Source organism: Octopus bimaculoides, chromosome 13 (genome assembly GCF_001194135.2).
Source record: "Octopus bimaculoides isolate UCB-OBI-ISO-001 chromosome 13, ASM119413v2, whole genome shotgun sequence".
NCBI lineage: Eukaryota > Metazoa > Mollusca > Cephalopoda > Octopoda > Octopodidae > Octopus > Octopus bimaculoides.
Window position 1 is genome coordinate 16,682,272 of NC_068993.1, and position 24,859 is coordinate 16,707,130.

A 24,859-nucleotide genomic window follows, 5' to 3' on the forward strand; every position below is an offset into this window, starting at 1 on the left:
TCTCAATTCTCAAGCATCCTTATTTTTCCAACCATTATATACATGGATTACCATTGAACTTCAAAAGCTCAAAGACAATATAATGTATTGGTATATTTATTTTTTTATATATTATTTTTTTTATATATTATTTTCTTCATTTTGTACTTCTTTGTAAAAAAACATTTTCATTCTCCCTCTTCTTGAAAATTTGTTTCGCAATGAAAACCGGTTAGAGAAATCTGTATTAAAATATGCTTCCAGTTTAGCATTCTGCCTTATTATTATTTTTCATTTTCCTATTATTTCTCCATGTGCGGTTAACACAACCCCACTATTTACTGACTTATATATATATATATATATATATATATATATGTGTGTGTGTGTGTATATACATACATACATACATGCATGCATGCACATATATTTCTTCTCTACTTTCCATTTGCAGTAATGGAAAGAAAAAATCGGAAAAGAAACATGCATGTTAGTATTAGCTTTCAGGATTTAAGAACCATTCACAGGAACAAGAATCTCCAGTGTTATTATCTCTGATAGTGCCACCGGAGTTGTTCACAGAGTTGTTACCATTCCATTCTTCTATGCTGCAATTCATGCATAATATTCATAACAGAAATGTCTGGCAGATGTTAACCACGTAAACACACCAAAATGTTCAAATTTTAATGGAACAGTGAACGGAGTAATGGGAGGGAGTTTAAGGGACTCTCATATTTTAATTTCATGCCTTGCAGACGATTTCTCTTCATTTAATTCTTTATCATCACATTTATCACTTATCTTTGGTGACTTTCTGTGTATTTCTCTCTTTTTTGCATTTATATATTTCTCATTCTCATAAATTTAATTCATTTTCTCTCTCTTTCTCTCTCACTCTCTCTCACTTTTTTCCTTTCTTCTTGTCTGCTTTTTCTTTACCCTCTTAGTTTTCTACATAACTCTGTCTGTCTACTTGTCTCTCTCTGTCTCTCTGTCTGCCTCTCACACATGCACTATCCTCCTCAATTTTCCTTTTAAAATACCAACAAGCTTCTAATCACATAGACACAATTGTACACATGCACACAGATACACACACTATCTTTCTTTCTTTTTCTCACCCCCCCCCCGCCACTTCTTTCTACTCCCACACCTTGTCTTCCTCTAACCTGCACCTTATTCCTCCCAGTTAGACTTCTCTTCTCTCTTACCCTTCCCTCATAAAAATTGTATGGCTTTTGAGATGAGGTGGAACTGTTATTTGGTAGGATATATGGATCATTAATTCACTCCTTTTCCACTCTACCCAAATTCCATCGGTCTGATAAAAACCATCATGTCCCTTTGGGACACAAAAGAGAACTGGATGACAGTATCTAGTTAGATTCTTGTATCTTTTTAAACCTTAAATCATGACCAGAATAACTTAAGCCCTTTTGTTTTTTCTACTGTTTAGCTGTAGGTCAGAACTGGTTGAACAAACCTAATGGCATATAGTGAGCTAATTAACAAATGGACCACCCATCTTCCCAACCACACACACATATGGTACATTATGATGTTGATTGAGGACTAAGGGTCTTAACAGGCAGTATTATCTACTTTTTTTTTTTTTGTAACTGCCTGGGCTTGTCCATTTTCTTTTCTTTTTCCTGCAGCCCTTTTTTATTTTGTATGGCAATTATTGCATTCAGTCCGATGGTCAAACTAGACAAAGCTAAAAACAATCCAATTATGAACATCTGATCTTTTTTTTTTTTCTTTAAAACAGTAGGGTATGATTTGAGAGAAATTAGGCTGCTATTACTAGTAGATCAAGCGTTTTAGTTAGCAGTGGCAAGCAAGGTGGTCTCATTTGGAACATGACGGTAGTTGTTCTACAATTACCATGAGAGGTGTACATCTCTCACAGTGTTTGGAACTGATGCTGCTATTTTAAGCATTTTCTTTTTTGGTTTTGTTTTATCAGAGGAATTCCAGCAATAGCTCTCTGATCTAAAACACAGATCAGATAATTATAACTGGAATGCTTTTGATCATGTCTACTCGATTATGGGTCTGCATAACCAGAGTCAATATGGGACTACACAACAATAATAATCCGCCCCCCCCCCACACACACACACACAAAAGGTAATAGTAAATTACCTTTTCTCTTTTACTTGTTTCAGTCATTAGACTGCTGCCATGCTGGGGCACCACCTTGAGGAATTTTTAGTTGAACAAATCGATTCCAGTACTTATTGTCTTTTTTTTAAAGTCTAGTACTTATTCCGTTATTTTCTTTAGCCAAACTGCTAGGTTACGGGGATGTTAACAAACCAGCACCAGTTGTCAAGTGGTGGTGGTAGGGACAAACACAGACACGAAGACATGCACACACACACACACACACATATATAAATGAGGGGCTTCTTTCAGTTTCCAAATCCACTCACAAGGCTTTGGCTTGAGGCTATAGTAGAAGACATTTGCCCAAGGTGCCATGCAGTGGGATTGAACTGGAACCATATGGTCGGGAAGCAAACTTCTTACCATACACTTAAGCCTGCACCAGATTGTATGTAAATTCTCCTTGACACTTTTTGTTTCTTTTCACAACAAAAAAAAAAAAACAACTAAATAATTGTATCACAGACCTCAGTTTCTTGGATTCTAGACCTTACCCTAACAATATTCTTTAATTTAATTAATTTCTTTTCACTTTACTGCTCTCAGAGTATTTTGGTAGCAGATGGATTTGCTGACAAGTGGAATATGTCGCTTCTATAAGAAACAAAAGAGCTGACACTCCAATGTTGTGAGAGGTATGATAGCTAGGTGGTATAAATGACTAAGATGATATATATATGCTCACCTCTTCTGCCAAACCTTTCAGTGATAATAGCTTCCATTTGCCCATTCCTATGTGAAACTGGTCACTCATAACCTCATCCTAGTTCTCTCCAGTGGCAACTGGTGTGTTTAGCTACCAGCCTAGGCTCTACTACTCATCAAACTGAGAAAATCAAACTGTTAAAATATCAGTCACTCTCTGACAGGTTTATGATCAAACCTGTGGCAGTGGAGGCCTCCAGCGTTCTTGGCCCCTGTACTATATCTCTGCCCACTGCTATCGGGGCAGAGATGGCTGTCTGTAAGTATGAGCCCTGTGGGTCAAAGTGGTTGTTCTAGCACATCTCTCTTGCCAGCCTCCAAGACAATGCCATTTCCATTTTGTCTGCTGGGACCACAAGACAGTCTGACTTACAGGAAATTGTATTGGAGGATGATAGAGATGTGACCCTCCTGATACAGGAAGGCCTCTAGGGATAATCAATGAACCCCACTGTCCAAAATTTCCCTGAAACCCCAGGAGCAACTGCCCTCTCCAATTCTTTCTCTCCAACTCACAAGTCTACACTTAGAGAGGTATCATCCACTCTTAACATTTTCGAAATGTTCGCCTATCTTTCAATAAACTCACTCGAGGACCTCCACTCTCAAATTCCTTTTCAAGTGAAACTTGAAGAAATCAATGAGAGCAATAATAATGATAATAATAATAATAATGATGATAATAATCCTTTCTCTGCACCAGAGCCTGAAACTTTTGGGGAGGGGTTTTGTTAATTACATCAATACCAGTGCTCAACTGGTTCTTATTTTATTGTTCCTGAAAGGATGAAAAGCAAAAATCAACCTCAGCAGAATAATAATTATTTCTAATAATAATTAGGGCCAGCACTTTTGAGGGTTGGGGGTGGCCATTTGTATCATCCCTGTACTTGACTAGCATATTATTTTATCAATCTCAGAAGGATTAGCAATAATAAAATTTAAAAGAATTAATTTCACATAATTTAAGATGAATGTACTATATAGGCACGTTCAGGATATAATGACTGTAGATGCTGATTCTAGCTATAATTCCTGATTAAATGAGCTCATGCAGTCACAGTTGTGAACATATATATATGAGAGGGTGAGATAATTGACAAAGGATCTAAGCTCGTGGAGGTAGGGAACATTGCGTGAATCTATATAGTGTAGCACATCAATAACCACCAGGTAGAGATGTTGCTGCTGCTTTTGATGATGATGATAATAATTTCATGTTTGCAATTACTTAGATCTTTATAGGGTTGCTTGACCAACTACAAGCAGCATCCAAATTTCTTTCAACCTCATACTTGGACACAATAATTCCAGACCTTTTAATATTTGGTGTATGCTTTCAAGTAGATAAAAACACTTTGATGCACTTGGTACATAGTCTAGAGTAGGGATTCTCAACTGGGGTCTATATAAGATTTTTGAGTATCCACGGATGCAATATAGTAAATTGGGGGTCCACAGTCATTTTTCAGGGGCCATGGAAAAACTGTGCTTCAGAACAGTAAAGTTTATGAACAATGAATTGGTTATACATCCACAATAAACATAATATTTTAACAATTTTTATACAGGTCTTAATAATATTTAATCATTAAAATACTAAAGGATTTTTTAAGCATCGAATGGCAATGGGGGTCCACTCATGTAAAATAGGAATCAAAGAGGTCCATAGGTAAAAAATGGTTGAGAATCCCTGGACTAAAGAAATGTATTTAAAAAAGGTTGTGTATTGGTGCAGTCATGGTTGTGTGGTTAAGGATCTCACTTTGCAACCATGTGGTTTTGTATTCTGGCCCACTGCGCAGCACCTTGGGTAAGTGTCTTTTACTATAGCCTCAGAATGATCAAAACCTTGTGAGTGAGTCTGGAAGTTGAAACTCTATACGTATGAGTTTGTCTACTGCCACCACTTGATAGCTGGTGCCGGTTTGTTTACATCCCCGTAATTTTGCAGCTCAGCATAGGTGAACAATAAAGTATCAAGCTTCAAAGAATAAGTACTGGGGTCGATTTGTTTGACTAAACCTGTCAGACAGTGGCCCGGCATGGCTGGAGTCCAGTGATTAAAACAAATAAAAGATGTTTTAGTCTACAAATATAATGTAATCCACAAAATATTATTAAGTACTTATTCAATAAACAATGCATATTTATCATGACTTATCTTTTACTTGCCTCACTTAATAGACTGTGGCCATGCTGGAGCACCATCTTGTTGAATTTGATTTTGTCGAATGAATTGACCCCAGTACTTACATTTTTTTAAGCTTGGTACTTATTCTATCGGTCTCTTTTGCCAAACTGCTAAGTTACAGGAATGTAAACAAACCAACACCGGTTGTCAAGCAGTGGTGGAGGCAAACACACACACAAGGGGTACTGAAAAGTTCCTGGCTTTGGGTAAAAGAAAATACAGGAGGATCAGTTAATTATGATTTTATTCAACATATTCCCCTCACAGATTCACACACTTATTGCAGTTGTCCTTCAGTTTTTCTAAGCCCTGTAAAAGAACTCGGAAGATTGGGCCTCCAACCAGACCTTTCATGACACCCTTAAAACCAGGAACTTTTCAGCACCCCTTCACAGTGCTGAATGTGTCTGAAATGTAATTGAAAATAGGTCAGTTTCAAAACATTGATGTCCAGGTGACAAAAGCAAAATTTGAAGGAAATATTAATAATTTCCTTTTATTTCTAGATAGAAGCAAATAGGAAATAACACTTACTGACCAAAGACAAAAACAAAATTGTTACAAAATATTGTGTATCTGGCACCAGAATGTCTGGGAAAGGTAATAGTGTTAGACTAGCATACCATCCCAGAGTAAAAAATCCTCTCATCTTAATGTTACAGACACAGGAATAAAGTAGTGGACTTAAAATACCCTTTTAAGGCATAAGAGATAATTCTCTCTGTCTATATGACTCTGTCTCTTTTTCTTTTTCTTTATACATTGACTTGACTTAGTTTATGATGATTAAAAGCAAATGTTAATTATTTCTATTTAATCATTTACTATTCAGAATGAAGAGTTTCTTTCTTTTTACCTCTTTTAAATGATCTAAGTTTAAACAAAAATTTTAATTAGCATTATGCAATTATTGACAGTATTAATAAAGCCACAACAATGAATGTCACTTAATTTTAGTACATTTTAGAAAAAAGTAGTTTAATTTTCATATTCAATATTTTACTTTAAATAATACAAACTATTAATAACCATTTGATTAGGTCATTTAAAGATCTTTTGTGATGAGTAAACAAAAGCTTATCAGAGATGCAATGGAGAAATTGTCCAATGATATAACAAAAAATAGAATGACATTTTAAGCCACAGCTGGTAAAGTTGCTTCCTCAGTAACTGAGCTCACCATGCTGTGAACATTTGCAATGAAGCTGGTGGCTATTCTGATCATTGTTGATCAAGGGCAGCTGTGTAATACTGCTGAAAGGATGGATTCACTGCTGGCCTATGAAGAACAGGGAAATAACCACTGTTGACATTTTGAATGCTATTATTCAACAGAAATACCACGTACACTACCATTTAAAATTGATTTAGCTCTTTTGCATTTAAACCAGACATATTTGATCCAGATATTCTACTTGTTTTATATTCAAACTGGCCAGATCTAGGCTCTCACAACTATACACCTATGTTGACCAAAGTCTTGTGAAAGGATTTGGAAGATGGAAACTGAAAGAAGCCTGTTGTATGCGTGTATGTGTGTGTGTCTTTGTGCTTGTTCCTCATCACTGCATGAAAACTGGTGTTGGTTTGTTTACATCCCCATAACTTAATGGTTCAGCAACAAAAGACTGATAAAGTTATTACCAGACTTCAAAAAAAATTCTTAAAAACTTATGAACTGTGGTTGATTTGTTTGACAAAACCCTTCAAAGCGGTGCACCAGCTTGGCTGCAGTCCAATGACTGAAGCAAGTAAGAGATAAAAGATATACGGCTGGTATTGTTTTGCTTAGTAATAAAATCAACTATATGAAGAATGACATACGAGTGTGATGAAATAGGCTTAAGATCTATACACCAATAAAACTGAAAATATAAAGACTGAGTAAGCAGATAAAAGAAGTGTATCATTGAATGAGTACATACTGGAAGTTTAAATATCATGAAAGTGATGGATCTTTAGAAAGTTAATATAATGAAAAATTTAAGAAGACAAATCTAGCCATAGAAATTCTTTGAAATGTGTGGAAACCGCATAGATTAGAAATTCATATGAAAATTAAAATGTATACATCACTAGTGAGAAGTGTTTTTAGTGTGTGGGAGAGCCATGACATAACAATCAAACTATAGCTAATCATCTTAAAGTCTTTGAAATTAAAGCGTTATGAAGAATCTTGGAGATCAAATGCCAGAGTCTTGTGAGAAATGAGATGGTTCGAGACATAATAAAAGCACCATATATAGATGAAGAAATAATGAAGATGGCAATGGTTGGGCCATGTGTTTCATTCTCAGTCTAAAGATCAACTAATATGTCAGGTAGTTAAAATGAGATAGTTCAAGATACCAAGAAAGGAAGACCTAGGCCCACTGGGGACGAGAAAATATGAAGAGAAAGAAGAGATCATGAACGAGCATAGGCCGAAACAGAAGTAGAGAAAAAGTGAGGTTGGTTAGAATATGTGGCCTTTTACATCAAATAGCATTGGAGGTAGTAACAGTAATAGGCATTTACAGATATAGTCACATCTTCAAGCATACTCATAGATATGTTAATATGTATGTGTGTGTATGCATATTTTCAGAGTAGATACATCATAGAAAACCTAATTAGCTGCAGTATTTATCCTGAGATAGTATCTTTTATAGACATATAGTGCTAGATAACACAATAATATAACAGCAGCAGCCGAAAATCATCCAGCAGTATTCATGACCATTATTTACATTTGACGGATATTTGTCCTCATCTTTGTTGTTAACACAATGTTTCGGCTGATATACCCTCCAGCCTTCATCAGGTGTCTTGAGGAAATTTCAAACCTGGGTTCTCATTCCTAAGGTATTTTTCGATGTTGGGTTGAATTTACTAAGAGCAGTGAGAAAAAGAAAAGATGGAGGGTACCCTAGGGAGTTTAGTGAGATAAAGGTAAGTGTTGGGTAGTGGAAGATAGGGTACTGTACTGGTTGGTAATAGAGCAGAGCAAATACAATGGAACAAAATTAGAGTAGAGCACATTGGAGAGGTGAGGATGAGGGAAGTCCAATGTAAGTACTAGGCTTACAAAAAATAAGTCCTGAGGTCAATCTGTTCAACTAAAGGTGGTGCTCCTGCATGGCCGCAGTCAAATGACTGAAACAAGTAAAAGAATGAAAGAATGTGTTGTTGCTGTTTAGCCACAGGTCGGTCCAGATGGAGCAAACCTATGCAAAAAACATTAAAGCAGTGATCATCCTGTTTTCATTTCCAGAGTCCATCTATGTAATGTTGCATTAATCAGACATCATTTTTCAGCCAGTAAGATATGATTTAATGGAAATTTGGTTGTTATTTCTAGGCACCCTAATGACCTTCTTGGCATTTCTGCACTTATGTGTTTTAGATAAGTGATTCAATGTAAAACAAGAAATGATGGGTTACACCTCTTGAAACAAGAAATATCAAAATGATGAAACTGAAGATATATGGATATGTGTGTGTGTATGTATGTGTATGTGTGAATATATATATGCTTGTGTGTAGGTATATGCGCATACACATGCGTATGATTATAGAAGTATGTGTATGTACTATATATTTGTGCATGTGTAAGTGTGCATATGTGTGTGTGTGTATATATATATATATATATATATATATATACTTATGTGTCTATACATACATGTATGTTTATATATGCATATGTGTGTGTATTATAAAGCAGACATTGGAGCTCAACAAAGTCCAGCAGCTCCCTAGCTCCTGTCAAACCAGCCAACCCATAACAGCAGAGAAAATGGACGTTAAATGATAATGATTATAATGATGCTGCTGCTGATGATGATGATATATATGTATTTGCATATATATATATGTGTGTGTGCACACTCAGACACAAGCACATATGTTCAGTACCTTGATGGTGATGGGTGTCTTCATACTTTGCTTTTATCTAAATTCACCAACCAGTAAGCTGAAAATAAATCATTGCTAGTTTCTGTTCTATAGGCCAATGATATTTAGTAAAGGATGTACAGTAGATTATTGAAATGGAATAAATCTTACCCTGGTTGACATAAGTTGAACTATTTTCCCCTGCCCCCACCCCATGCCTTTCCTCTCCACCACCCCACCCACATAAATTCCTTGCATCTTTTACAAATTGGAAATTCAAATTTACCACGCCACTCTAACTCATCAGCCAATAAAGTCTTCTTAAACAAGACACACACCTCGCTGAGATTCATATTATTTCAGCGGATGGATGAATGGCCCAGTTAGTGGGCAAGAGAAAAGAGCTTATGAGATATTCACAAATGCAAACAACCAACATGTGCACACACATACAAACAAACAAAAAAATGACATCCACACACTATATACAAATTCACACTGTCCAAGCACTTAAACCCATTTGTCCATTCTCAATCACTCTCTCTCTCTCTCTAACATACACACATACACGTGTACACATATTTACATACTATCATTTCAGAGTTACACACACATACATGCTCATGCACTCTTATCACAGTCCCACTCACTCATTCCCCCACACACACAGTCATTCATTTTCATTCAGTCGTTTATCACGCATACACTCTTGCACCAATCACACATGTACACACATGTACTAATAATTTCCAGATCATAGTTTCTGATAATTTCCAAATCATAGTTTCACATTCACACACTAAACTCGTCCTCACTCATGTTTTGTTTACTTGCTGTCTCCTCTATGTAACATGCATTAAATCATAACCCTCAAAAACAATTCTATAAAATGACCATAGAGATGTGTGAAGACATATGAGATAGTGTAGTCCATGATATACTTTGCCTGAAAATGAAAAGCTGAGAAAGTTATGATTGGAACAGCTTTGATTATAGGTTTGTTAACTTGGGGCTAAAAAACCATGCAGCACTTTTCCAGTTCATTCATAAAGATGTTGTTAAGACATTTTTATCTTCAAACATTTTATAAATGACATCTAAAACGTTCTACAAATGCTAGAATTCACATTTTATGACCTTTCATTGTGAACATGGAAGCTAATGCAAGAGCCTCCACATGGTTGCTTGATCTGCTAGAGATAGTAACCAAATTGCCCTTATAGCACACCTGCCTTCTTGTGGGTTTGTTGTTATTAGTTACTTCTAGGTCATCCCCAATTGAGAAGACCTATGGTCATTGGCATTTCAACATTGAACTACAGTAAGACGACATTGTCTTGTATGTACTCTCTTTTTAAGTATTGGAGTATGTTGGAGAAATTGTGCTGCTATTTCTAGTAAGTCAAGTGACCATACAGATGCTTTCACAATTACTCAGCTGTGGGTCTGTCTCAACCAGGGTCCATATGGCATGTGGGAGTCTGCATGGCCCTTGGGGGTCCATATAAGATTTTGTTGTTAAAATTTATGTGCAGTAAGGCATAGGAGTGGTTGTGTGGTAAGTAGCTTGCCTACCAACCACATGGTTCTGGGTTCAGTCCCACTGCATGGCACCTTGAGCAAGTGTCTTCTACTATAGCCTCAGGCCGACCAAAGCCTTGTGAATGGATTTGCTAGATGGAAACTGAAAGAAGCCTGTTGTATGTGTGTGTGTGTGTGTGTGCGCGTGTGTGTGTGTATGTATGTATGTATGTTTGTGTGTCTGTGTTTGTCCCCCAACATCGCTTGACAACCAATGCTGGTGTATTTACGTCCCTGTAACTTAGCAGTTTGGCAAAAGAGACCAATAGAATAAGTACTAGGCTTCCAAAGAATAAGTCCTGGGGTCGATTTGCTCGACTAAAGGTGGTGCTCCAGCATGGCCACAGTCAAATGACTGAAACAAGTAAAAGAGTAAAAAGAGTAAAGAATAAATCGATTATACATCTTCAATGCATAAAATATTAAAATTTTTTTAATACAATTCCTTATAATATATTGTAAATATATAATATGATTATTTAAACATTGAATGATAACAAGAGTTCACCCAAGTAAAACAGGAATCAGAGGTCCCCACAGGCAAAAAATGGTCGATCTAAAGAATGATGTAGTATGAATGTAGTATGTAAATGATGTAAAGAATGATGTAGAATGATGGTGATTGCGTCTCAGTAAGGGGAGGTATGGCTGATTGTGAATGTATGTAAAGGAATGTGTAGTGTGATGGGTGACTGTGGGTGTGTCTGTAAGGTAAGATGTGACATTATGGGTGATTGGGTGGATGTGGAGGAAGCTGTAGGTGCATCTATAAGGAAAGGTTTGGGATGATAGGTGATTTGTACTTCTGTTCCGGAAGGTATGGCATGATGGAGTGGTTACGGTGGTGAACTAGAGTAACAGCAGGTGGGAAAAAAATGTGGTGGTAGTGGTGGCAGGGGGTGGGGGTAATTAGATTAGGCATCATGATGTGAAGCTTGACTGATGAGATGAGGCAAGATAAAAATCAATTACAGATATACTGTTGTGCAAACCCAGCCAACTCATGCCAGCATAGAAAACCAAACATTAAAATTGGTGTAGGCGGTTGTCGTCATGATAATGATCTCTCTCTCACATACATACACATTAAATGTATGCTTGTATTTGTATATGTGCATACAAGGAATGTAATATATATTAGTGTGTGTGTGCATACATATACATAAGAATGTGTATATGTTTATAATCACATGTTCATATTCCTAATTCTCAGACAACAGATAACTGCTCATACACCATGATCAAAAGAGGAGCAGATCTAAACATCATGGATGAACAAGCAGGATATATATATATATATATATATATATATATATATATATATATATATATATATATATATATAGATATATATATATATATATAGATAGATAGATATAGATATATATGTGTGTGTGTGTATATGTAATATGTCTATGTGTGTGTGATCAATATATATATGTGTGTATGTGTATCATACACACGCATATATGAGATGAATGAAACAAACCAAAATTGATTCTCAAAGGATAACTTTGACATGTGATATTAACCATTATCTAACTCTTCTTTTCTCTACTAGAAATCTAATTTTCTGCATACGTATAACATTCTGTGCCATTTCTGTTTGATAGTCTGTCAGTCTGGATTCTTCGTTGTCAAATTTTTTGGCATGATACACGTGATAAACATTTTCTTCATTTGCACATACGACTTTTTTTTGTTTTTTCCCCCCTTCTTTATCTTTTATTTCCATCAATAGCCACATAGTCGTGTCTGGTTATGAAGTTTTTGTGAATCAGGAAATTACACATTTGATTCCACTGAACAGGACTTAGGCAAATGCCTAGTACCAAACCAAAACATCTAAGGAAATTTGGTAGATGGAAACCCTATAGAAACTCATTCAACCTCTTTTTTCATTTATCTTTTAGTCAGGCAGGAAGGCCATGCCCATGACCTTTTATAGGTCGTGGGCCATGACCATTTATATGTCATAGGCACTGCTATGACCTTTTAAAGGTCATGGGCATTGCTATGCCCTTTTATAAGCCATAGACACTGCCTTTTGTAGGTCATAAACACTGTCATGACCTTTTATAGGTCAAGGGCAATACCATGACCGTTTGTAGGTTATTGGCACCATTGTGATCGTTTATAAGTCATGAGCACTGCCAGATTTTTTATAGGTCATGGACACTGCCCTGACTTATGGAAGGGAAGGAGAAAAGTATCATGAAACTAGAGAGCTGGTCCAAATACAACAGAATGGGCTCTTGCTACAGGCATTCAAGAGCCAGTTTGTGATGTTAAACCTGGTGATAGATTAAGTCCACCCCTGACCAGGACAAACTTTAACGAGTCATGGTTTCTCCTTCTTCACCTTATCAGTCTTTGAGGCCTGAGCCGTTGCCTAGGTCATATCTTGCCCTACTTCCTATTTTCCTCTTTTACTTGATTATGCTAGAGAACTATATTCAAGTCAGTTACCTTGATTCTCCCCCTAGTTCTTAGTTCAATGCTCACATAATTGATATGTATTTATCAAATGGCTGGATTAACTTATTTCATATTTGTCATATCCTTTTTGTGAGATAGTAGAGTTTAATGTGAGGGATGTTTGGTTGCTATTTTGAGCTTGTGGGACAACCATGTAGAGGCTGTTTCGAAATGATTTGGTCATGCACAGTGCTGACCATTGACTGGATTCTAACTCCCTGTTGCCTCAGTATATTGTAGCTTTCTGTGAGATAGAGAGAAGTGAAATGAAATTTCAGGAGTCAAGAACTAAACTATCATCACCATCATCATCTCTATCATCATTTAATGACCCTTTTTCCATGCTGATTTGGGTTGAACTGTTTGACAGGAACCGACAAGCCAGACAACTGTGCTGAGTTCTGATGTCTACTTTGGCACAACTTCTGTAGCTCGATGCCTTTTCCGATGCCAACCTCTCAGCAGATAGTACTAGGTACTTTGTGACACCAGCACTAGTGAGGTCACCAAATACCCACAAGACAAAGAGTACTCTTGCACAATTTCCCTCAGTTACGATAATTTACGATGTGTACATTATGTACATCAATAAAATGGTTTTTTTACCAGAGATATAGCAAATGCAGAGAAGGCTATGCTTTGCTGTAGTGATCTAATAAAATCAAAATGTGTCCAGTTTTCTTCCTTATTCACCAAAGTCAGATTATATTTAGATTAATTAGTCATTGAATAAATGTTTTCTTCTCACTACATAAAGTTTTAATTAAATTTGTTTTCCTCATTATATCAATTATGATGGCTGTAACTTAACAGTTATGTTTCTAAACCATCACCTGATTATTTATGCAGATATAAAATTTATTCAATGTACACAGCAGCTGTTACTGTTACAAAAATGTGTTATATTGGTGTATGTTACACTGATATAAAAGTGGGTGGTTATGCATGTGTATATATATATATATATATATATATATATACACACACACACACACACACACACACACATACACACACACATATATATATATATATATATACACATACATACAGGGTGCAGTGAATAAATTGTCATCTAAATTATGCAAAAATGAAAATAACATTGACATCTCATTTTAACAGCTATATTTACTAAAATTACATAAAAATATCTTGAAATATTAAAGAGTGAAATTATTCAATAAAATCGCCATTGGCTTCAACCACAGCCTCCAGATGACGACTTTGGAATCTCTTGCAACTCTTCTGGATGGTCTCCTTGTTTAAGTTGGTGAATGCTGCTATAATCTTTGCCTTCAGTTTATTTTTGGTGTTACAAGGAGTTTTGTTGGTCTCTTGCTCAAGTGCACTCCACACATAATAATCAAGAGGGTTATAGTCTGGGCAGTTAGGTGGCCAGATGTTAGGGGTGTTGTTGTTGCAGAAATTGTCTGACAGCCATAACTGGGTTCTTCTGCTTGTGTGGCATGGTGCAGAGTTCTGTTGCTAGACAGAGGGTCTTCCAGTAGTCACCCTCTTGATCCAAAGCAACACTACCCCCTCCAGGCACTTGATGTACACCTTTGTGTTGAGTCTGAGAGTGTGTAGGAAGATGAATGGGGGCATAATGTCACCACCACTAGTGATCACTCCAAGCACCATGATGTTGACTGAATGTTTGATTTTTATCACTCTCAGTACTTGTTTTGGGGACATGGCAAACGAACGGTTGTTCTGTGTGTTCACCATCTGATCCTGGTAGAAATTTTTCTCATCTAGGAAAAACCAAAGCATGTTCAGCTAGAGGGGATGCTTGAGTTTGTTCAAAAGCTTCGTAGCGTGGTCTTTCCTCTTGTCCTCAATGGCTTAGGATAAAAACTGTCCCTTTCTCTTGTATGAAGAATACCGAATGTCTTCATGCACTACCTGCCTGATAAGAAACTCAGACACTACCATGTCCCTGGCGATGGACCTCATTGGCTTAGAGGGATCGTTGTCAATCATGGCCTGGATCTCACCAACAAATTCAGGAGTTCTTATCAGAATGATTAGAGTGAGTTTTCTGAGCTGCCATCAGACTCATCCAACTCTTTCTGAATCCTCTACACTGTCCTCAGATGGACACCCAAACACTCTGAAAGGTTTGTATTGGAGCTTCCAGTACAAATCCCAAGCAGTACAGTATGTTATTTCCAAATTTTTGGCAGAGTGAATTGCATCATAGTGCTGTATTTCTCACAAATGGTGCTCAGCTAACCCTATTAAACTGTATGGTTGACAAAATCAAAAACAAGCAATGTGCATGTGTGAAATTAAAAATATAAAATGGCAACAGTTTACCCATCACACTGTATATATATTTGTGTAACACTTGTAAACTCATAAAGGAGCATGTATAACAATTATAGAAAAATATTTGTGTGTGCATGTGCATGTGTGTGTAACTATTGTTGGTATGTGTATGTTTGTATATATATATATATATATACATATATATATAATAGAATTTTAATATTTTGATAAAGTATAAGGTGGTGAGATGGCCAAATCCTTAGCATGCTGGGCAAAATGCTCAGTGGCATTTCATCCATCTTTATGTTTTGAGTTAAAATTCCACTGAGGTCAACTTTAGCTTTCGTTCTTTCAAGGTTGATAAAATAAGTACCAGTTGCGCACTGCGGTTGATGTAATCAATTTGCCCACCACTTGGAAATTGCTGTCCTTCTGCTAAAATTTTAAAATTTTAATGAAGTATGTATTTTATCTCTCATATTCTGTGTGTGTATATGTAAGTCACCAGTATAAGTAAGACTTTGTGTGTGTGTGTGTGTGTGGTACCATTATAAGTGAATTGTTGTTATTTAACCCTAAGTTGACCCTGATTGAGAAGACCTATGATGAAAAATATTCCAGGCAGTGACCATTCTACAGTTTTCATATCCGGGATAACATTGTCCAATGTAGCCTTCTCTTTTTAAAGTAGTAGGTTGCAATTTGTGGAAATGTGATTTCTATTTCTAGTTACTCAAGAGACTTCAAAGAGTTGTGTGATATTTTTTTGTATCTTCTATGAGAAAGTATATTTCTCTCATCTTTGTGAACGTACATAGTGTGTGTATGCTTGCATGATACATATATATACTTGTGTGTGTGTTGTTAACTTTATAAATCAAAAAGAGAGTAGTCAAAAAAATATAGAGAGAATTTATCAGTGAGTACAAAAATTAGATTAACAGAGAGCAGGATTTGACATTAGCTTGTTGATAATCTTTTACGATGGATTAGTTTATGATCTTAAAGTAAATCTTACTTGATCTTTAGATCATATGCTTTAAGAATTTGTAAATTTCTTTCACTCTGTAATGATTTTTCTTCCATCTTTTTAATAACTAAGAATTCGCTCTGTTGGAACTCATATGGAATCTATAAATCTCTAGGCAATAAAAATATATATATATATATATTCAAAACTTATAATTGAAAACTAATTGATGAAATAAGTGTCAAATTTATAGGCTGATGTTTAAATGGGTTAGTCTTTTGGAAAGATATTCTGATTATTCTGAACATTTGTGAGTGTGTGAAGATTAGTGAGTATGTGTATGTGTGAAAAGAAAAACTGTTTTCCTGGTTTTTATATTGATAATATTCTTTCTTGTATTAATTTAGAAAATAACTTCATATTTATTTTAATTTAGTGGGTCTTTTGAAAGTGAAGAAGGGTAATAAGAGAGATTTGTTGTTGTGGTTGTTGAACATTTAGCATTTGATTGAACAGCCTTCCATTCTTAACCACTCAGTTATTCTAGTTGTGACGACTCCATCTTACTTCTTCTTTTCAAATTGTGTATCTCATACCATATTATCCAATGATTTCTTTCATTTTTTAAAAAAATGGTAGGGTGTGATTTGCAGTTGGTTTGACTGTTGTTTCTAACATCACAAATGACTACATGGAAGCTCCTTTCCACTTCTCTAAATTGGAACAAATCTGTTCATTAATTTCCTATAAAATAATTTTGGAGAATAAACCCCTTGAGAGATGTCATGTTGACAAGTAAAATATGGTGACTGCAAGAGTTAAAAGTAATCTTATCCACCATCACAAACCACTTAAGCTACTACAGTTTGCCTTAAAAGCAAATTACAACCACATAAATTTTTCTTCAAGCTACAAATCGTTTTTTTGTTTTGTTTTTTTTTTTTGTTTTTGTTTTTTTGTTTTTTGCTGTTTGTAGAAAAAGGGTCTTGAAGTCAGTCAAATTAATCCCTTATTTTATCATTTAGGAAAGAATAAAATCATAAAGAGCAAAGTTGGCTCCTGTACTATTTGAAATTGCTTTCTTTTTTTCTTTTTCTTTTTTGAAAAAATATTAGTTTAGTTTGACTTTGAAAGCCCTCAGAGACTTGCAAGATCAATACAATTAATGTTCCTCTTGAAGAGTTGCAAGCTGAATAATATGGAGTATGCCGGTGGAGGGAAGAATTCCACTAGGTCAACATTTCTAGAGAGAAAGAACTGGACATAATGGTTAATGTAGGGACTGACATGAGGAGGGTGTTGGACACATTGGGGGTGGCAAAAGGAACAGATAGAAGTGAAGTAGGAGTGAGAGAGTGGAGGTGGCATGAGATGACCTAATTCTGAAGAGCAGAGACCATTGTAGTATCAGTAGAAAAGCAAAGTGAGGAAATAGCAGCTCTGTTGGGTAGCAAAATCTTCCAATCATGATATTGTACAACATCTGTCATCATTCTCTATCTTGTCTTTGTTACTTTTAATAATCCTTTCTATCATAGACACAAGGCCTGAAGTTTTGCTGGAGGAGACTAGTCAATTACATCCACTCCAGAATTTCCCTGGTTCTTAATTTATCGACCCTGAAAGGACGAAAGGCAAAGTCGACCTTGACAGAATTTGAACTCAGAATGTAGTGATGGGTGAAATACCACTTTGTTACCTTTAATAATAAAGATATTTTCTTCTATAATTATAAGCAATTCTTCTATAAGTATTAGCAATATATATAATATTATATATATATATATATACATATATATATATATATTTACATATATATATATATATATATATAAAAGTGCATTTGAAATCACTTTGCAAACGCTGTTTGATAAGAATCTTTTTCACTATGTAACATTTATCTCCCTATCATAATAATAGTCATAATTCTTTCGAATATAGACACAAGGCCTGAAATTTGATGGGAAAGAGGAACAGTCAATTATATTGACCTCCAGTAGTTAACTGGTACTTCTGACCCTGGGAAGATGATTAAGTTTTAACTATGGCACATGATGAACACATTGTGTAGAACAGGGCTGGCCTGCAGACTTTTATTTTGCGGCCGCTTGATATTTTCTTGAAATGGGTTTATTTAAACAAACATTTAAAAAGAATTATCAAAAATTAAAGATTGTAATGAAAAGTAAAAAAGAAAGATACGACTGTTTTTGCAACAATAATATTTCATGTTGAATCAGTGACCATTCATTCATTATTGTGATAATAGAATGAGAAAGCAAAATGCTTTCAGTTCTGTCAGTATACAAGCAGCCCTCAAAAAAACTTCCTCTGATTAAAGTGGCTTGCAATGTAATTCAAGTTGGCCAGGCCTGATGTAGAATAAGGGACAGTTAATTATATCAACCCTAGTACTTCAGTGGTGCTTATTTTATCACTCTCAGAAGCAAGTTAAAAGTATGATCCCTGTGCAATTAGAACTCAGACTATAAGAAAAAATAACTAAACACTGCAAGGATTTTTTGTTTGTCCTGATCTACTTAGAAACTGATAACTGGCAAATCAGCAGAGTTGTGGACAAAATACTTAGTATTTAGTTATTCCCCTGTATGTTCTGAGTTCTAATCTCACAATTGTCAACTTTGTTATGCTTTTGAGGTTGATAAATTAAGTCACACAAAAATACAGGGGTTAATAAAAATCAACTGTAACTCTCCTACACAATTTGTAGCAACATGTCCCATGGGCGACCATTGACTTTATTTATAAGCACAGGCATAGCCTTGTGTTTAAGAACCTTGCTTTGTAATGATGTGGTTTCAAGTTTGATATTGCTTAGCAGCTTGGGCAAGTATTTTCTACTATAGCTCCAAGCCAACCAATGCTTTGTAAGTGAGAATGGTTGACAGAAACTGTGTGGAAGCCTGTTATATATGTGGTGCAGGTTCCCCTTCACCACTGCATGACGGCCCCCATAATTTAGTGGTTCGACAAAAGAGACCACTAGAATAAGCACCAGACTTAAAAATAAATACTGGGGTTGATTTGGCCAACTAAAACCCGTCAGGGTAATGCCCCAACATGGCCACAATCCAATAACTGAAACAAGTAAAAATATAAATGATATTGCCTGTAATAGAAATTATTATCCATTCAGCTGAATCAGACGCCATTATTTTTCAGAAATGATCCTCAAATGCATAGCATGACATACTCCCAGCAGTGGGTCTCTCTACTCTATGATTTTCTTCACAGTTGATCTCTCTATTGTATTATGCTCCCAATAGTGAATCTTTTTTTATTGTTTGATACTGTAAATGGCAATGATAACATTCGTAATGATTTCATGATTATGGTACATTTGATGACTTATTTATTTAGCTGATGATGATTTATATATTATTTTATTTGATAATTTGTGAATAATAGCATTATTGAACTCCAGTGGGATAATAACAGGCTCCCTGCTTTGTCCAGTGGTGAGTGTGACACAGCAGTGCCTAATTCAATCCAGAACAAATACTGATATTGTAAAAGATATCATTTGTGAAACACTTGTTTTTAGAAATTTTTTTCTTTTCTTTTCTTCATTGATATTTACATCCATAACTGGTATACATTGACAAAAGATAAACGAATGAATATACATACACACAACAGGCTACCCCCAAGAGTCTGTCTATCAAATTTTAGCAAAGTATTGGTCATTCTGAGGTTATCATAGAATATACTTGCTCTAACTGGAAACATCATTGTTGCAGAGTAAATTTTTTAACCATGCCATCAACATAACAGAAAGGAAATGAATATTTGCACTATTCATGCTTTTTTTATAAGACTTTAAATGCAGCAAATGAAATTACTCTTATTGAAATCCGAAGGTGGAAGTTTCTGCATGGTTGTTCCACCTACTAAAATGAACAGCCAAATTTCTCTCAGATTTCACCCTACCATCTTAGAAATGGAAAAAGACTTCTGTATCCAAGATAATGTAGTTCTGGATGCCTGAAAAAAGGAAAAAAAACCTAGATGATCACAGCATAACCCTTTGTGTTTAAACCATATTCAATTTAAATATTCTTACTGTTTTATGTTTAGTCAGACTAGATCTGGCTTCTCACACCTATCCTACCATGTCATTATAGAAACAAACAATCACCTCAAGATAATGCATGATTAATTTGAAACAACGTGGATAAATAAGCATTGCATTTGACAGAGTAATCTGAATACTAAAGCGTTAAACGCATTTTTTGTTTATTTCCTTTTAAATTGTTTAGTCAATAGAAAGAGCATCACAGACTCTCTCTGGGACTGATGAGACTGATGTGGTAGATGTTCATCTTTGACAGTTGTCAGTCAGCAACAGCAGGAAATATATATACAAGGAAGGTTTGACACTCTGGAGTGGAAAGATTGAGCTTTGTGGTTTGGTCGAGAAAGATGAAACAGAATGAAAGAAGATAGATGGAGGCCTGCATGTATCAGACAGACATGGGTGGCAATGATATGCAATTAGTTAGCTTTCAGGAGCAGAGGCCAGTGTGCTTACTGCAGAGAAAGCAGTGTGAAGCAACAAGGTATTTGTGGATAATAGATTGATCATGTCTGCTGAATCAAATCTTATCTCAGGCATACTGTATATTGTATTATATTGTGATGACTTGGAAAAACAAAAACAAGAAACATTGGAAAAATTAAATGTGAAATGGCCTTGGGTTTGAGCTCAGAATGTAATGGGACATAACTGAATACTTCAAGGCATTTTTGGTCACCACTATTGATTCTGCTACTCACTTGATATTAGAGTGGAAAATTTTCTTAATACTGTGAATGATAAAAGGGAAACAACATTTTGAAAACATGAAAGGGGAAAAAGTAGCTAGCATTAAAGGTATTTACTAAGAGACAATATATTCTGAGTGCATTATGTGAACACTGCTCATCCATAGAAGCATAAGTGCAGGAACAAAATTTGCTTAAGGGGTGAAAACCCAGCTCCAGCCCAGGATGTTCAAAATGTTTGCATGACCCCACCACCACTCCCTGCCCACAAGAATTTTAGGGAGTGGGTTTGCACCCCGCTTCACCACCTGTTCCTGGGCCTATGCACAGAAGAGGTTAATATTTTTAAAATAATAATTCTGTTCTTGCAGTACCATAGTATAATCTAGGTGTAATTTGTTTTTAAATCTCAGAACATTCACTCAGAAACAAAGAGAAAGACAAGTCAAAGTTATATTAGGTATAGAAATAGTCTAACGTTTGTATGTTTATTTTTGAGCAATACTTATGCCAGAATAGTAGGTTCAGTGAAGTAATGCATCTTTTGACAACAACCATTGTACACCACTGGTATTGTCCAGTGTGTGCAGGAGAATCAGCTATGCTGGTTGGTGGTAGACTATGCAAATAAACAGAACATGCTGCGTGAAAAAGTATTGTGAGTTGATGAGAAATATGGCAGGCAAGTCTAAAGTAGAGAAAAGTGTTGAAGGCAGATATGAAAACGATGTGTCATATGTGTCAAGTTAATACAGGACAGAGAAGAATGAAAATATATTCCTATAATGTAGATCTGTCCAATACAGACAAGCATGATCAATAGCGCAGTTGAATATTTTTTTTTTTTTTTTTTTTTACTGGTTTCAGTTATTGGACATGCTGGAGCAAATTTCACCTTTTAGTTCTTTCCATCCCCAGAATTTATTTCAGTTTGGTATTTTATTGATCACTTCATCAAACAGCTAAGTCATCTTTTGATACACAGGAAAATAACTTCACAGTCACAAACAACACACATACACACGCACACACACACACGCACACACACACACACACACACACAACACACACACATGAAACAAAAATGTGCAAAGAAAAATAACTCAGAATGGCCATTGGCATATGTATGAACAACATGCACAAATGCAGTTACATCAAATACCATCTCGTTTCTTCCCATCTTCTTCACCTACTTATTCCTGGGAGGGTGTGGTGGGTGGAATCCTTCAGCACACTTTCCATTGAGTCCTGTCAGAAGCAGCCATCTCTAATTAATCCAACTGAGCTCATGAATGTTGTTATCCAACCATCTTACTTGTAGTTTACCCCTGGGTCTCCTTCTGGTTGGTTTTGCTTGTAAAACCTGTCCAGCAATTCTTTCCTTAGACATTCTTACCACATATCTGTAGTACTGGAGCTGTGATCTCCCGATCTGGAGAAGTTTTAGCTCTGCCTGGAGCACCTCTCTGATCTCCATCTTATGCAGTCTACTGAGTAAAATTGCTTCAAAAACACTTCATAGGAACCCCATTTCAGTCATTAGCCAAGATTCAGGGTCATAGGTAAGGGTAGGCATGGACACTGAATTTGAAGATTCTTGCACCTTCTTGACAACACCTGACTGCATATTACGACCTTCATACCTCTCTTTCCTTTGCTCTACCATCACATCTATGCTCTGATCCTTGTTACTTGTGAGTATACCCTGGCACTTAACCATCTCACTCCTACTCTCTCTTACACTTTTGCTATTTCCTACTCTCTTCCCTCTGTCTGGGTAGCCACATATCTCCTCTACAGCAGCACATCTATTTCTGCTCATTCTTGCTCTCCCTCCCTCCCTCCCTCCCTCTCCCTCTCTCTCTCTCTCTCTCTCTCTCTCTCTCTTGCTGAGTAACCATGTACTTATACTACAGCATGTACTATAGCAAGACACTTATTTTTGCCTCCCTATTTCTTGGCCACACACTAACCTTTCATTATCTGATACTGGATCACCTCCTCCAATGCCCCCTCCCTTATAGCAAGACACCTTTTTCTGCCTCTCTGTCTCTTTGTAACCCTCTAACCTTTCATCCTCTGACACAAGTTCCTCCCACTCAAATGCTCTTGCCTCTCTCGTAATTCCTTGTTTTGCGAGTTATTTGGTGACCCTGCTAGTGCTGTTGCTACATAAAAAGTATTCGGTTCTCAATGTGAGGTGGTTGGTATTATTTGGAAGGTCATTCAGTTGTAAAAATTAACCTCACATGTGCTAGTACCATGTAAAAAGCACTGAGTCCACTCTGCAGAATGGTTGGTGTTAGGAAGGACATCCAGCCATAAAAACCCTGCCAAAACAGAGTAGCATAGGGTAGTTTTTCTACCTAGCCAGCTCCTGTGAACTGTCCTACCTGTGCATGCTTGGTGGAGTCCAACACCTACATTGAATGGTTTTGATTTAGTACCATTTATTCAAGCACAAATACTTCAAGGGACTTCAAGCCAACAAGAACCTGTCCATTGATCCCATACTTCTGCAGAATGTTTTATAACAACTCCTGTGAAACACTGGCAAAGAGATGTAGGGATACTACCGAGTCCATGCTAGCTGATGAACAGAGTGGTTTTCTCCTCAGATGCAGCACAGTAGACCAAGCATTCACCTTCCGCAAGCATTTGAGAAATCACAGGAACATTGCCAAGAATTGTATGTTTGTTTTATAGACCTCAAAAAGGAATCAAATAGAATAGAACATAAATTCTTGATTTATTAAAATCCTCTTTGCCTCTAGATGGTGAGTCACAATTACAAAATGCCAATTGAGAACAGCTCTGAATAAGAAAGGGAGGTAATCTCACAAGTCAGAAATGCTCAAAAGTCAACATGCCATTAAGAAAGAGACCAGGCTTATTATCTGGAGATAGTATATTATATATATAAATAGATAGATATATGAGGCTCACAAAATCAATTATACACTTATTTTGAGCTTATATGCAATGTTTTCTTTTTCTGAAAGTATTCATTTTAAACTCTCTTTTTATATATATATATATATATATACACACACATGCATAATTACATGACAGTTATTCATATGGTTTTGAAATGCTTCAATTATGGATTAATGAAGGAACAATATCTAAATTATTGCTTCCTAAATATTTTAGTGCAAAAATAATATTTGGCAAGTTTTCAAATCAAACCATCAACCAAATAAGTCATTCATTCCTTTTCCTAACTATCCAGTGAATTCAACCAGTCAACTATTCTCTTGGGGACTGTAACTACATATGTGTGCCTGTCCGTACGTGTATGTGTGCACATGCATGTAAATGAAGCTACATACTCATTGCATTATAGTAAAAGTGTCGAGTGTTCTATATACACTTGTACATTTAAGATAGTTCTTAGACAGACGCTGTGGACTTTCGAATTACAGGTACAGCTCATCTGACTAACTTCTACAGTTTTCTTCTACAAATTTCACTCATAATATTTGAGTCAACTTGGCTCAGTGATAGACGTCATTTTCCCATATATGTATTTGTGTACACACATGCATTTGCACACACATTCATACATACATACATACATATATATATCTTCGAAACGTCTAGTTAAAATAGAAGCAGCTGACGAAGGATTAATTCCAAGTGGCTATCTGTTTTCCTATGTGTTCGTTCCGTGGTCTGTAGTTCATTGTTCTAACGTCCTGTACCCTGATATGCATCTATATACACATGTAGATGTAAGTATGTACATATATGTAGGTATACATGCATATATATTCTTTGTATGATATATATATATATATATATGTATATATATATATATATATTATATACATATATATATATAT

The 24,859-nt window shown here is 35.9% G+C and overlaps 1 long non-coding RNA gene across 1 annotated transcript in view; it reads right to left on the minus strand.

The window, feature by feature from the left end:
• Nucleotides 1-5,280: 5,280 nt before the first annotated feature.
• The window catches only part of LOC128249272 (uncharacterized), a 32,246-nt gene continuing 12,667 nt past the window's right edge, over nucleotides 5,281-24,859 (minus strand). The window contains exon 2 of the long non-coding RNA XR_008265363.1: nucleotides 5,281-5,460. This is a non-coding gene — a long non-coding RNA (uncharacterized LOC128249272). The remainder of the gene's footprint in view (nucleotides 5,461-24,859) is intronic.